The 12,148-nt window shown below is 38.2% G+C and overlaps 1 protein-coding gene across 42 annotated transcripts in view; it reads left to right on the top strand.

The window, feature by feature from the left end:
- The window catches only part of SLMAP (sarcolemma associated protein), a 171,629-nt gene that overhangs the window by 18,651 nt on the left and 140,830 nt on the right, over window positions 1-12,148 (top strand). The gene's annotated exons all lie outside the window — the stretch shown is intronic.

The following is a 12,148-nucleotide window of genomic DNA, read 5'->3' as shown; positions in this document are numbered from 1 at the left end:
GGTATTTTTAAAAATGTGATTAACATTGGGGTGCCTGGGTGGCTCATTTGGTTAAGCATCTGCCTTTGGCTCAGGTCATGATGCCAGGGTCCTGGCATCAAGCCCCATGTCAGGCTCCCTGCTCAGTGGGGAGTCTGCTTCTCCCTCTCCCTCTTCCCCTTCCCCCCCCGCTTGTGCTCTGTCTCTACCCCTCTCTCTCAAATAAATAAAATCTTTAAATAAAATAAAATGTGATTAACATTTAAATCAGTAGACATTGAATAAAGCAGATTACCCTTCAGAATGTGGGTGGGCCTCATTCAGTTAGTTGAAGCCCTTAAGAGAAAAAACTGAGGTTCCTCTGAAGGAATTCTGTCTTTATAGAACCATCATACTCAAGACTGCAAGAGCAGTTCTTTTTTTTTTTTTTTTTTTTTTTTTTTAAGATTTTATTTATTTGAGAGAGAGAGAATGAGAGACAGAGAGCATGAGAGAAAGGAGGGTCAGAGGGAGAAGCAGACTCCTTGCTGAGCAGGGAGCCCGATGTGGGACTCGATCCCGGGACTCCAGGATCATGACCTGAGCCGAAGGCAGTCGCTTAACCAACTGAGCCACCCAGGCGCCCCTGCAAGAGCAGTTCTTGCCTGTGTCTCTAGCCTGCTGGTCTGCCCTGCAGATTTCAGACCTGACAGTCATGTGAACCAATTCCTTAAAATAAATCTCTCTCTGTATATATACACGCATCCTGTTGGTCCTGCTTCTCTGAAGAACCGTGACTAATAGAGGGAGTGACTGGTAAATAGGTATGGGGTTTTTTTTCAGGTGATGAAAATGTTATAAAATTGATTGTGGTGATGGTTGCACCACTCTGAAATGTATACTTTAAATTAGTGAATTGTGTGGCATGTCAATTATATCTCACAAAACCTCTTCTAAAAAAAAGAATGTTAGATGGAGTAATAGCTTAGTGAAAGCAGATTAGGGTGTAGGAAGTAGAAGCGTGCGGAACAACCGTTCAAATGTGGGTGAGATTAGCAGAGCCACTTTTGAACTACCTGTAGCTTAATATTTGTCACTACTTCTTAGTGACAAATATTCTTAGTATCTTATTGTTTGCACAATAAGACCTGTATGCCTTTTTTCTGTAAGTGGGCTTTTTCATTGCTAAATAGTTTTGTCCTTTGAATATCTGTCTTTAGAGTCTCCTGAAGTAACTAAATTATTTGCAACCTTGGAACTCTTTTTAAGGTGTTAAAGAAATAGTGTGATATAATAAAAAAACAAATATTCGGTCTTCATCCCAGGTTCTTGGTGTACTACTCCTAAAACTCTTGCAATCTCTGGAGTGATGAATGTCTTTTGTATGCTGATAAGATGACTGGAGGCTGGGGGGATCCTAGTAGCTTCAGGATGGGGCTGGTCACCAGAAAGACCATGTGATCAGAGGATTGGACCTTTCAGCCCCATTTAACAATCTCCAGGAAAGGGGGTGTGGGCTGCAGATTGAGCTCTATAAAAACTCTTTAACTATTGAAATGCAGGGACCTTTGGGTTTGGTGAATAATATGAGGTGCTGGGAGGGTGGTTCACCGGGAGAGGGCATGGAAGTGCCTTCCCCCAGACCTTGCCCTGTGCATCTCTTCCATTTGGCTGTTCCCGAGTTGTATCCTAAGTATAGATTTAATAAACCAGTAATACTGGTAATAAACCAGTAATAGTAAGTAAAGCACTTTCCTGAGTTCTTCGAGTCATTTTAGTGAGTTTAGTGAGGCGTGAATTAGGAATCCTCTGAATTTATAGCTAGTTGGTTGGAAGTATCAGTGACAACTTGGGACTTTCGACTGGCATCTCAAGTGGGTGCAGTCTTGTTGCACTGAGCCCTTAACTTGTGGAATCTGACATTAATTCCAGGTAGATAGTGTAAGAATGGAATTGAAGGACATCCAACTTGTATTGGAGAGTTAGAGAAGTGATATTAGAAGACACCATGCAGGGGCGCCTGGGTGGCTCAGTTGGTTAAGCGACTGCCTTCAGCTCAGGTCATGATCCTGGAGTCCCGGGATCGAGTCCTGCATCGGGCTCCCTGCTCGGCGGGGAGTCTGCTTCTCCCTCTGACTCTCTTCCCTCTCATGCTCTCTGTCTCTCATTCTCTCTCTTGCAAATAAATAAAATATTAAAAAAAAAAAAGAAGAAGACACCATGCATTTAGTGTCAGAATTGTTGTGTATAAAAATAGTTCAAATAGGGGTGCCTGGGTGGCTCAGTTGGTTAAGCATCTGCCTTTGGCTTAGGTTATAATCCTGGAGTCCTGGGATTGAGACCTATGTTGGGCTCCCTGCTCAGCTGGGAGCCTGCTTCTCCCTCTCCCTCTGATGCTCCCCCTGCTTGTGCTCTCTTGCTCTCTTTCTCTGTCAAATAAATAAATATTTTTAAAAAATAGTTCAAATAGTCTTATAATTAATATCCATTATCCAATACTACCAAGTTTGTAGAGTTTCCCTGTTAATAACAATAAAAATCAGTAGCATACTTGGTTTGCCTTACTTGAAGATTTGAAATGAAAGGAGCTGAATAAGTAATATGATGAGAATCTAGTCAGTCATCAGGGAATATGTAAAAGAACACATGTCCTATATTAGGCAACGTGGGACATAATGAAGGATTAAGATGTTACTTCAATCTTTAAAGAGGTTAGAGTTTAATTTGGAAGCCAAAACTAACTTCCATAAACAATTAGGAAAGAATTAAGTTCTAAATGGAATTAAGTGCTCTATGTGATTAAGGTAGGGAAGGCTTGTTTAGGAAGGGGGACTTGAACTAGATCTTAAAGATTTAAGGTAGAAAATAACATGTCCTGGGTGCATAAAGGTCTACATAAAAAGGCATAAGCTCAGAAAGATAGTCAGGAGACAGTCGTTTTTTTTTTTAAGATTTTATTTTTTATTTATTTGTCAGAGAGAGAGAGCGATATTAGGGTGATTGGAAAGTGGTGAAGATTGGATTCATAGGTATAGTGAATAGGCAAGATTTAAAGGCTCCAAGGTATGACTTCTTATTTTCTTTTCTTTTTTTTTTTTTAAAGAGTTTATTTATTTTGACAGAGAGAGATACAGCGAGAGAGGGAACACAGCAGTGGGAGTGGGAGAGGGAGAAGCAGGCCTCCCGCGGAGCGGGGAGCCCAATGTGGGGCTCGATCCCAGGACCTGGAATCATGACCTGAGCCGAAGGCAGACGCTTAACGACTGAGCCACCCAGGCGCCCCATGACTTCTTATTTTCAAGATTGTTTCTCTCTTGGCACATGAAAAGATTGCGCTGTGTGCATCATTTTAAGGTGTAGTTCATTTGTCAGTCATTTTAAATTCTGGAATACGTTCATTTAAATACCATTTCTGATTATGCCAGAAGTATAGATTTAATATTTTGAATGAACAATAAAGGAAGTTACAAAGATAATGATGAAAAAAACAATGCATGTGAATGTCAAAGTCAGAGGCAGGTGTAAAGTGATAGACCCTATATCAGACTTCCAGTAGAAATATGTTTTAAAGCATAAAACTTATGTGGAATTACTAGTCTTGCCATTTTAAAGATTTTAAAAAGAGAGAATGGGGGGGAGGGGCAGAGGGAGAGGGAGTTGGAAAGAATCTTAAGCAGACTCTGTGCTGAGTTCGGAGCCCAATCTGGGGCTCCATCTCACAACCCTGAGATCATGACTTGAGTCAAAACAAGAGTCATACGTTCAATTTACTGAGCCAGGCACCCCTTGCCATTTTAAATTGATACTCTAAGCTGAGTTTTTGGTTCATAGTTGCCAGTTGTGTGGAGGTGGTTTTCAGAAAAGCATCAGTCAAGTTTATTGGCACTGTACTTGGTTTTAATAATTCTTCCCTCACTAGTGACCTGATTTGAGAATTGTATCAAAATTTTATCCTTTGTTTTAGCTGCAGCTATTTTGAAAGCTCATATAATGATAGGTAAACTGGTAATGTGTGAGAAAGTGACTAAAAAGCACTTTCAAATATTAGGTGTTATGTTATAAAAATTAGTAAATATTCCTTCCTACTTTTACTAATTTTTATTTATTACTGCTTTGTCATTGTAGCGGTATGGAGGCTTAGTTGTGCTAGTAAATTATAAATTTTGAGAATTATTTTCTGAAATGAGTGTTTTGTTGTAGGCCTGCTGATTAACTCTTACGTTCTATGCTTCATATATAAAGTAATTCTGATATTTAAGTCCTGCTTCCAAAATATTATTCCCCTGAAACAAAATATTTGTAGTGTTGGTATCTGAATGTTGGGGCTGGAGAAAAACTCTTCAAGTTTTAAGTTCAGTTACTTTTAAAAAGACTTGCAAGAAGAGAGTCCTCTTTCTTTTTTCTGGAATCAGTGTCATAGCTCCAGTTTTATGACTATATAATACTCTGATAGTAGCAGTTAATTCTGTTATCCAACTCATTTAAACTGCCAGCTGTCTTTTGCTTTTGAATTTTGAATTTTCTAGTTGTGTGCAGAGTTGGGCTGGTTAAATCTGATTTATGTAAGACGCTAAGCACTATAATGTTTATGTGTGTTTTACATTGTTACTTATATTTTCCATTTTCTGTTACTGTCACATGCAAGCTTGCATTAATTCAGACTTTGTGGTTTTTATCTGTTGGCTATTTTATTATTTTATTTTATTAATGATTTTTTAAAAAATACTTTAATCTCTATGCCCAGTGCAGGGCTTGAACTCACAACCCCAAGACCCAAGCGTCGCATGCTCCACAGACAGGTGCCCCTCTGTTGACTATTTTATTTTATTTTATTTTTTTAAGATTTTATTTACTTAGAGCACAAGCCGGGGTGGTGGGCAGGGGGAGAGGGAGAAGCAGACTCCCAGCTGAGCAGGGAGCCCGATGGGATGCGGACTTGATCCCAGGACCCTGGGATCATGACCTGAACCGAAGGCAGATGCTTAACAAACTGAGCCACCCAGGCACCCCTAAAATATGGATATGTTTGGTTAAATTCTTGTTATTCTAAGTCAGAATTATTAAGTGAAGGTTTAATGCTTTTCTTCATGTAATTTTACTGAATGCCACAATTCTCACCGATTTATCCCTTTTCTTACTATTTTGAACGTTGATCATGTTTATCACAAAACTTAGCACTTTATTATGTATTACTCTGGGTTAGCTCTTTAATTATTATTTAGTTTACAGTCTCCTTATAAGTAAGTGTAACAGCCTATGCTGCCTTATAACCCTACAATATAGGTGCAGTGCCTAGTATTTAGTAGGCAGTTAAAAAATTTATTGCCAACACTTTCTCCAAAGGAATTATAGAAGTACTAACTTAAGAAATTTGTCTTTTATTTTTTTAAGCCTCTTAAGAGTATGGAGTATCTTTTTTTTTTTTTTAAAGATTTTATTTATTTATTTGAGAGAGAGAGAATGAGAGACAGAGAGCATGAGAGGGAGGAGGGTCAGAGTGAGAAGCAGACTCCCTGCCGAGCAGGGAGCCCGATGCGGGACTCGATCCAGGGACTCCGGGATCATGACCTGAGCCGAAGGCAGTCGCTTAACCAACTGAGCCACCCAGGCGCCCGAGTATGGAGTATCTTTATGACCTTGGGGTAGGGAAGGGCATAAAGAATTCACAAAAAGTGCACATTGGAGTAAAAGATTGATAAATTCAAATATGTTAGAATTATTTTTTTCATTAAAATGAAAAAAGTGAAGAAGAAAAACAACTAGGGGAAGAAACTTGTAAAACATATGACTTGCAAAGGATTAGTGTCCAGAATATAGAAAGGATTTGTTCAAATTAATAAAAATGCAACCCAAGGGGAAAAAAATGGCTAAAAGACACAAAAAAGAATTTCACAGAAGAAGAAAGAAGAATGACCAATAAACTAACACCAGATGTTCAACATAACTAGGGGACTGTAAACTTAAACCTTCAGATACTGTTTATGCTCACTTACAAAGTTGAATAGGGGCGCCTGGGTGGCTCAGTCTGTTAAGCATCTGACTCTGAATTTTGGCTCAGGTCATGATCCTGGGGTTGTGAGATGGAGCCCCAAGTCGGGCTCTGTCTGTTGGGCATGGAGCCTGCTTAAGATTCTCTCTCTCCCTCTGCCCCTGCCCACCCTCTGCTCATGCGGGCTTTCTCTCTCTCTCAAAAAATAAATAAATAAAGTAAAACAAAAAAAGTTGAGTAATATTGGGGTGCCTGGCTGGCACAGTCAGTAAGGCAAGAGACTCTTGATCTCAGGGTCCTGAGTTGGAGCTCTACGTTGTATGTAGAGATAACTGGAAAAAAAAAAACAAAAAACCAACACCTTAAAAAATTGGATAATATCAAGTGTAGATGACACTATAGAGCAATAGGAACTCATGTGCTCTGTTGTTGATTTGATGAGTTACAGTGATTGATTTTTGAATATTAAACCAACTTTACATTCCTGGGATAAACTCCACTTTATACTGTATTTTTTTTAATATACTGCTAGATTTGATTTGCTTATATTTTGTCAAGGATTTTTGCATATGTGTTTATGAAGGATTAGTTTTAAATACTTGGTAGAATTCACTAATGAAGCCATTTAGGTCTGTTTGTATTTTATTTATTTTTGTGTGGAAAGTTTTAAACTATCAGTTGAGTTTCTTGATAATAGGGACTTTTCCAGTTATTTCTTCTAGAGTTAACTTTGGTAGTTTGTATCTTTCAAGAAATTTGCCTATTTCATCTAAGTTTTTGGGTTTATTGGCATAAAATTATTCATAACGTTACCTTATTATTCTTTTTTATAGTTTTTTAAAAAGATTTATTTACTTATTTGAGAGAGAGAGAACACACGAGCAAGGGGAGGGGCAGAGGGAGAGAGGGAATCCTTAAATACACTCCCTATTGGGCATGGAGCCCTATGTGGGGCTTGATCTCTGGACCCTGAGATCATGACCTGAGCCCAAATCAAGAGTCGGACGCTTCATCAACTGAGCCACCCAGGCACCCCTTATTATCCTTTCAATGTCTATAGAATCTTTAGTGATAGCACCTCTCTCATTTCTGGTATTGGTAATTTGTGTCTTTTCTCCTCTCTCTCTCTTTTTTTTTTATCACTTTGGCCAGAAGTTTATCAACTTTATTGATCTTCTTAAATAGTACATTATTTTAAATAGAGCTTTCTCAGTTATTTTTGTTTTCTATTTCATGGATTTCTGATCTTACCTTTATTATGTTTCTTTTTTTTAAAGATTTTATTTATTTGAGAGAAAGAGAGCATGGCGGGGCGGGGGGCATGGGCAGAGAGAGAAGGAGAAGCAGACTTCCTGATGAGCAGGGAGCCTGATGTGGAGCTTGATCCCAGGACCCTAGGATCATAACCTGAGCCGAAGGCAGTAACTTAACTGACTGAGCTACCCAGGCACTCCTATTATATGCTTCTTTCTGCCTGTTTTGGGTTTAATTTCCTCTTCTGTTTTCTTTCTTTCTTTTTTTTAAAAGATTTTATTTTTTTGAGAGAGAGCGAGCAAGAGAGAGCATGAGCGGGAGGAGGGAGAGGAAGAAACAGACTCCCCTGCTGAGCAGGGAGCCCGGTGTGTGGCTCGATACTAGGACCTTTGGGATCATGACCTGAGCTGAAGGCAGACACTTAATTGACTGAGCCACCCAGGCGTTCCCCCCCGACCATCCGTTTTCCACTTTCTTAAATTGGAAGCTTAGATCATTGATTTAAACCCTCTCTTCTTCTTCTTTTTTTTTCTTAAAGATTTATTTATTTACTTAAGTAATCTCTACACCAAACATGGGGCTTGAACCCACGACCTCAAGATTAAGGGTCACATGCTCCATCAACTGAGCCAGCTGGGCACCCCAAGACCTCTCTTTTTTAATGAAAGCATGTAATGCTCTATAACCATTTTGATAAAAAAGCTGACATTGTTAATATGCTAAACTGTGTATACCTAAGGAGACAGTAGTTCTTCACCTAAGTGTATACTCTAGAAAAACGTTTTTATATCTGCATCAGGAGACATGTTCAAGCAGTTTTTAGTAGTATTTTCCATAATAGCAAAAAACTGGAAGTAATCCAGATGTCCCTCAACAAGAATATATAAATAAATACTTCTGTTAATTTATATCATGGAATACAGTACAGGAATGAACATGAATAAACAACAGCTGTGTATATCAATGCAGATGAATCTCAGAAATGTTGAATGAAAAAAGCAAGTTGTAAAGGAGTACTTAGACTATGATGCCAGTTAAAATAAAACTTAGAAATCATGATACTTATTCATATATATATGTTACTTCATGCATAGTAATAGAATAATAAACTCTTTGAGAGCGAAGCAGAGAGTGAATACAAAAATAGCTAAATTTTACATAATGTATGCTGGAAAGTGTTTTAAATACTTTACAAATATATATTTATTTAATTCTCATAATTAAATGAATACCTGCTATATGAAGCAGGCACTATTATTGTTCTCATTTATGAATAAAGGAACTTATAAATAAGAGTGCAGAAAATCTTAACTACTCTAAATCACTCTGCTAATAAGAGGTAAATCCTGTAATCAAACCCAGGCAGTCTGGCTTCAAAGTCTGCAGTCTTAATCATTAAGCCATACTGCTTACCCTTATGGCAGGGGCAGGGGTCTTCTCAGGCTAGCTGCTAGGTACTTAGAAGTTTATTTTAATACTCTTTAGTTCTTATTCCTATGTTTCTGTTTATTTTTGTATGTATGATACTTCATTAAAATTTTAAAAGAGGACGCCTGGGTGGCTCAGTCGTTAAGCATCTGCCTTCGGCTCAGGTCATGATCCCAGGGTCCTGGGATCGAGCCCCACGTCGGGCTCCCTGCTCGGCGGGAGACCTGCTTCTCCCTCTCCCACTCCCCCTACTTGTGTTCCTGTTCTCGCTGTCTGTCAAATAAATAAATAAAATCTTTAAAAGTAAATAAATAAATAAAATTTTAAAAGAAAAGTAACAGGCCAAGCTAACTGAAAACAATGTAAGAAACATAATCCCCTAAACTGTATCCCAAATGGAAGTTTAGGAAGTCAATATTACTAATTTTCTCTAACATATGTCCTAGATACTAATAAATCTTAAAATATTAAAAAATCAGATAGATGATGTATTATTAATGTTTTATATCTTGACATGGGTGGTAGTTATAAGGGTGTGTTCACTTAGTAAGGTGATTCATCAAGCTATACACCTTTGATTAGTTCACTTCTTTGTAGGCATTCCATACTTCAGTAAACTCTTTATAATAAAAATGTCAGTTAAGATTTTTTAAATTCCAAAGATTTCCTATTGCAGGTACATTATGTATGTCTTTGTTGGGATGATCATAAGGGGATTTTAAGATGAGTTATAAAGTAAAAGGACTTACTTTTTGAGATTCTACTTCATTGAAGAGTCTATAAAAAGAATAAGATAAAAAAAAAAGAATAAGATATATTGTCAGGTAACAAAACAAATAAGGCATAGCACAATATATACAATAATCTACCTTTTATGCAAAAGAGGGAAAAATAAGAATTCATATTTGTTATTTATGCATAATGAAATTGGGAGGGATATATAAAGAGTTAGTAACCTGGTTATCTGGGAGTGGGTAGGGTGGAAACTGGGTCAACATGAGATAAGGATGACAGGAAGACCTTTTTAGTAAACTTCTGGAACCTTGAAACTATACCTCCTACTCTAAATAAACATTAATTTATTAAATTAAAAAGAAAATGTATTCAGCATAGCTCTTCTAAGTAGATTCAGATTTATGTCCTTTTGAGACTCATATTTATTTATTTGTTGACTATAGGATATTTCCATTTTCAGGAGACTTGGTCTTGTATCTCTTGAAATAGAGAAATTTGGGGAATACTATACCATCAATAAGGGGTTATGTTCAGAGGACTTTTTCAGTTAAATTGCCAAAATCTTTTCAGAGTTCCTCCTTTTCCAATGTTACTTCAGTTCTTTTTTATCTTCTGCCTTTTTTTGGATGTTGTACATCTATAGGCAGAACTTTTTTTCTTTCCTTCTTTTTTAAAAATTATTTATTTACTTAGTAATCACTATACCCAACGTGGGGCTTGAACTCATGACCCTGAGATTGATAGTCCCCTGCTCTTCCAACTGAAACTGCCAGCTGCCCGGCAGAACTTTTCTTTTTCTTTTTCTTTTTTTTAATTTTCTTTTTTTTAAGATTTTATTTATTTATTTGAGACAGAGAGAATGAGAGACAGAGAGCATGAGGGGGAGGAGGGTCAGAGGGAGAAGCAGACTCCCGCCGAGCAGGGAGCCCGATGTGGGACTCCAGGATCATGACCTGAGCCGAAGGCAGTCGCTTAACCAACTGAGCCACCCAGGCGCCCAGAACTTTTCTTTTAATGATAAAGTTTTTTGTTAATAATATGACCTTATATTTAAATAGTTTTGTAACTTAAAAAGTGCTTTGGTACTGTGACTTTGAGCTATCTGACATCATTTAATTTAAAGCAAAAAATAAGAAGAGTTAGTGTTTAAATAGCCAAAGTCTTCCTTTTTTTAAAGCTTCACTTATTAAGACACATTTTATTTATTTATTTATTTTTAAAGATTTTATTTATTTATTTATTAGAGAGCCAGCGAGAGAGAAACAGCACGAGAGGGGAGAAGGTCAGTGGGAGAAGCAGGCTCCCCGCCGAGCCGGGAGCCCGATGTGGGACTCGATCCCAGTATTCCGGGATCATGATCTGAGCTGAAGGCAGTTGCCCAACCAACTGAGCCACCCAGGCGCCCAAGACACATTTTATAAGCATGATAAAAATTACTGTTTAAATCAAAATCCCCAGAAGTTGAAATAGGGATTAAGAGGATAAATCTAGGGCGCCTGGGTGGCTCAGTCGGTTAAGCGACTGCCTTCGGCTCAGGTCATGATCCCAGTGTCCTGGGATTGAGTCCCGCATCGGGCTCCCTGCTCGGCAGGGAGTCTGCTTCTCCCTCTGACCCTCCTCCCTCTCATGTGCTCTCTCTCATTCTCTCTCTCAAATAAATAAATAAAATCTTTAAAAAAAAAAAAAAAAGAATCATCTGGAGCTTTTAAAACACATTGATGCCTGGCCCAGTCCCCCAGAGATTATGATTTAATACTACTAAATCATTCATATTTTAAAAGATCTGTAAATTGTTAATATCTATGAAGATCATGTTGGCTGCATGACTATGCTATTTTGATGGAATATTGAGAAGTGAAAATACATTAACTTAATCATACACTTCTGTATTAAGTGGAATAAGGTGACAGTTTCTGTCATAGGCATTTATTTTTCTTTCAGACTGCTGATACCAGCTAAAATCCCCTACTTAAAAAAAAAAAAAGAAAGAAAAAGCCATATACAAAAGATCCTATGTGACTTTTGGTTAATGATGTTTGTAAACTGCCTATATAATGTTGTTATTGTGAAATTTACTTGTAAAATGAGTGTATAACTCATCTTGGATTGCTGTTATATAGTTTTAGATGCCTTAAAATAAAAATAGTATAAGTGTTTAGGAAAATCACAAAGATTGAGACTCTATAGTATGAACTTTTTTTTTTTTAAGATTTTATTTATTTGAGAGAGAGAGAGAGAACATGATCAGGGGAGGGGCAAGGGAGAAGCTGACTCCCCCTCTGAGCAGGGAGCTGGACATGGGGCTTGATTCCAGGACCTGGGATCATGACCTGAGCCAAAGGCAGACGCTTAACCAACTGAGCCACCCAGGCGCCCCTCTGTAGTATCAACTTTTTTTTTTTAAGATTTTATTTATGTATTTGACAGAGAGAGACACAGCGAGAGAGGGAACACAAGCAGGGGGAGTGGGAGAGGGAGAGGCAGGCTTCCCGCAGAGCAGGGAGCCGGATGTGGGGCTTGATCCCAGTACCCTGGGATCATGACCTGAGCTGAAGGCAGACGCTTAACAACTGAGCCACCCAGGCGCCCTACTGTAGTATCAACTTAATGTTAAAATTTCTGTTCCTATCACTGTGGGTTTTGGTTTTTTTTTTGAGAGAGAGAGAGAAAGAGAGACCAGGGGGAGGGGCAGAAGGAGAGAGAGACTCTCAAGCTGACTCCACCCTGACTGTGGAGCCCTGAATCTGAATCTCAAGACCCTGAGATCATGACCTGAGCTGAAAC

Source organism: Mirounga angustirostris, unplaced genomic scaffold (genome assembly GCF_029215605.1).
Source record: "Mirounga angustirostris isolate CCGP_5_RB_7025 unplaced genomic scaffold, mMirAng1.0.hap1 SCAF_1, whole genome shotgun sequence".
NCBI lineage: Eukaryota > Metazoa > Chordata > Mammalia > Carnivora > Phocidae > Mirounga > Mirounga angustirostris.
The sequence above is the reverse complement of the archived record's forward strand: the minus strand, read 5'-3'. Positions and strand labels throughout refer to the sequence as shown.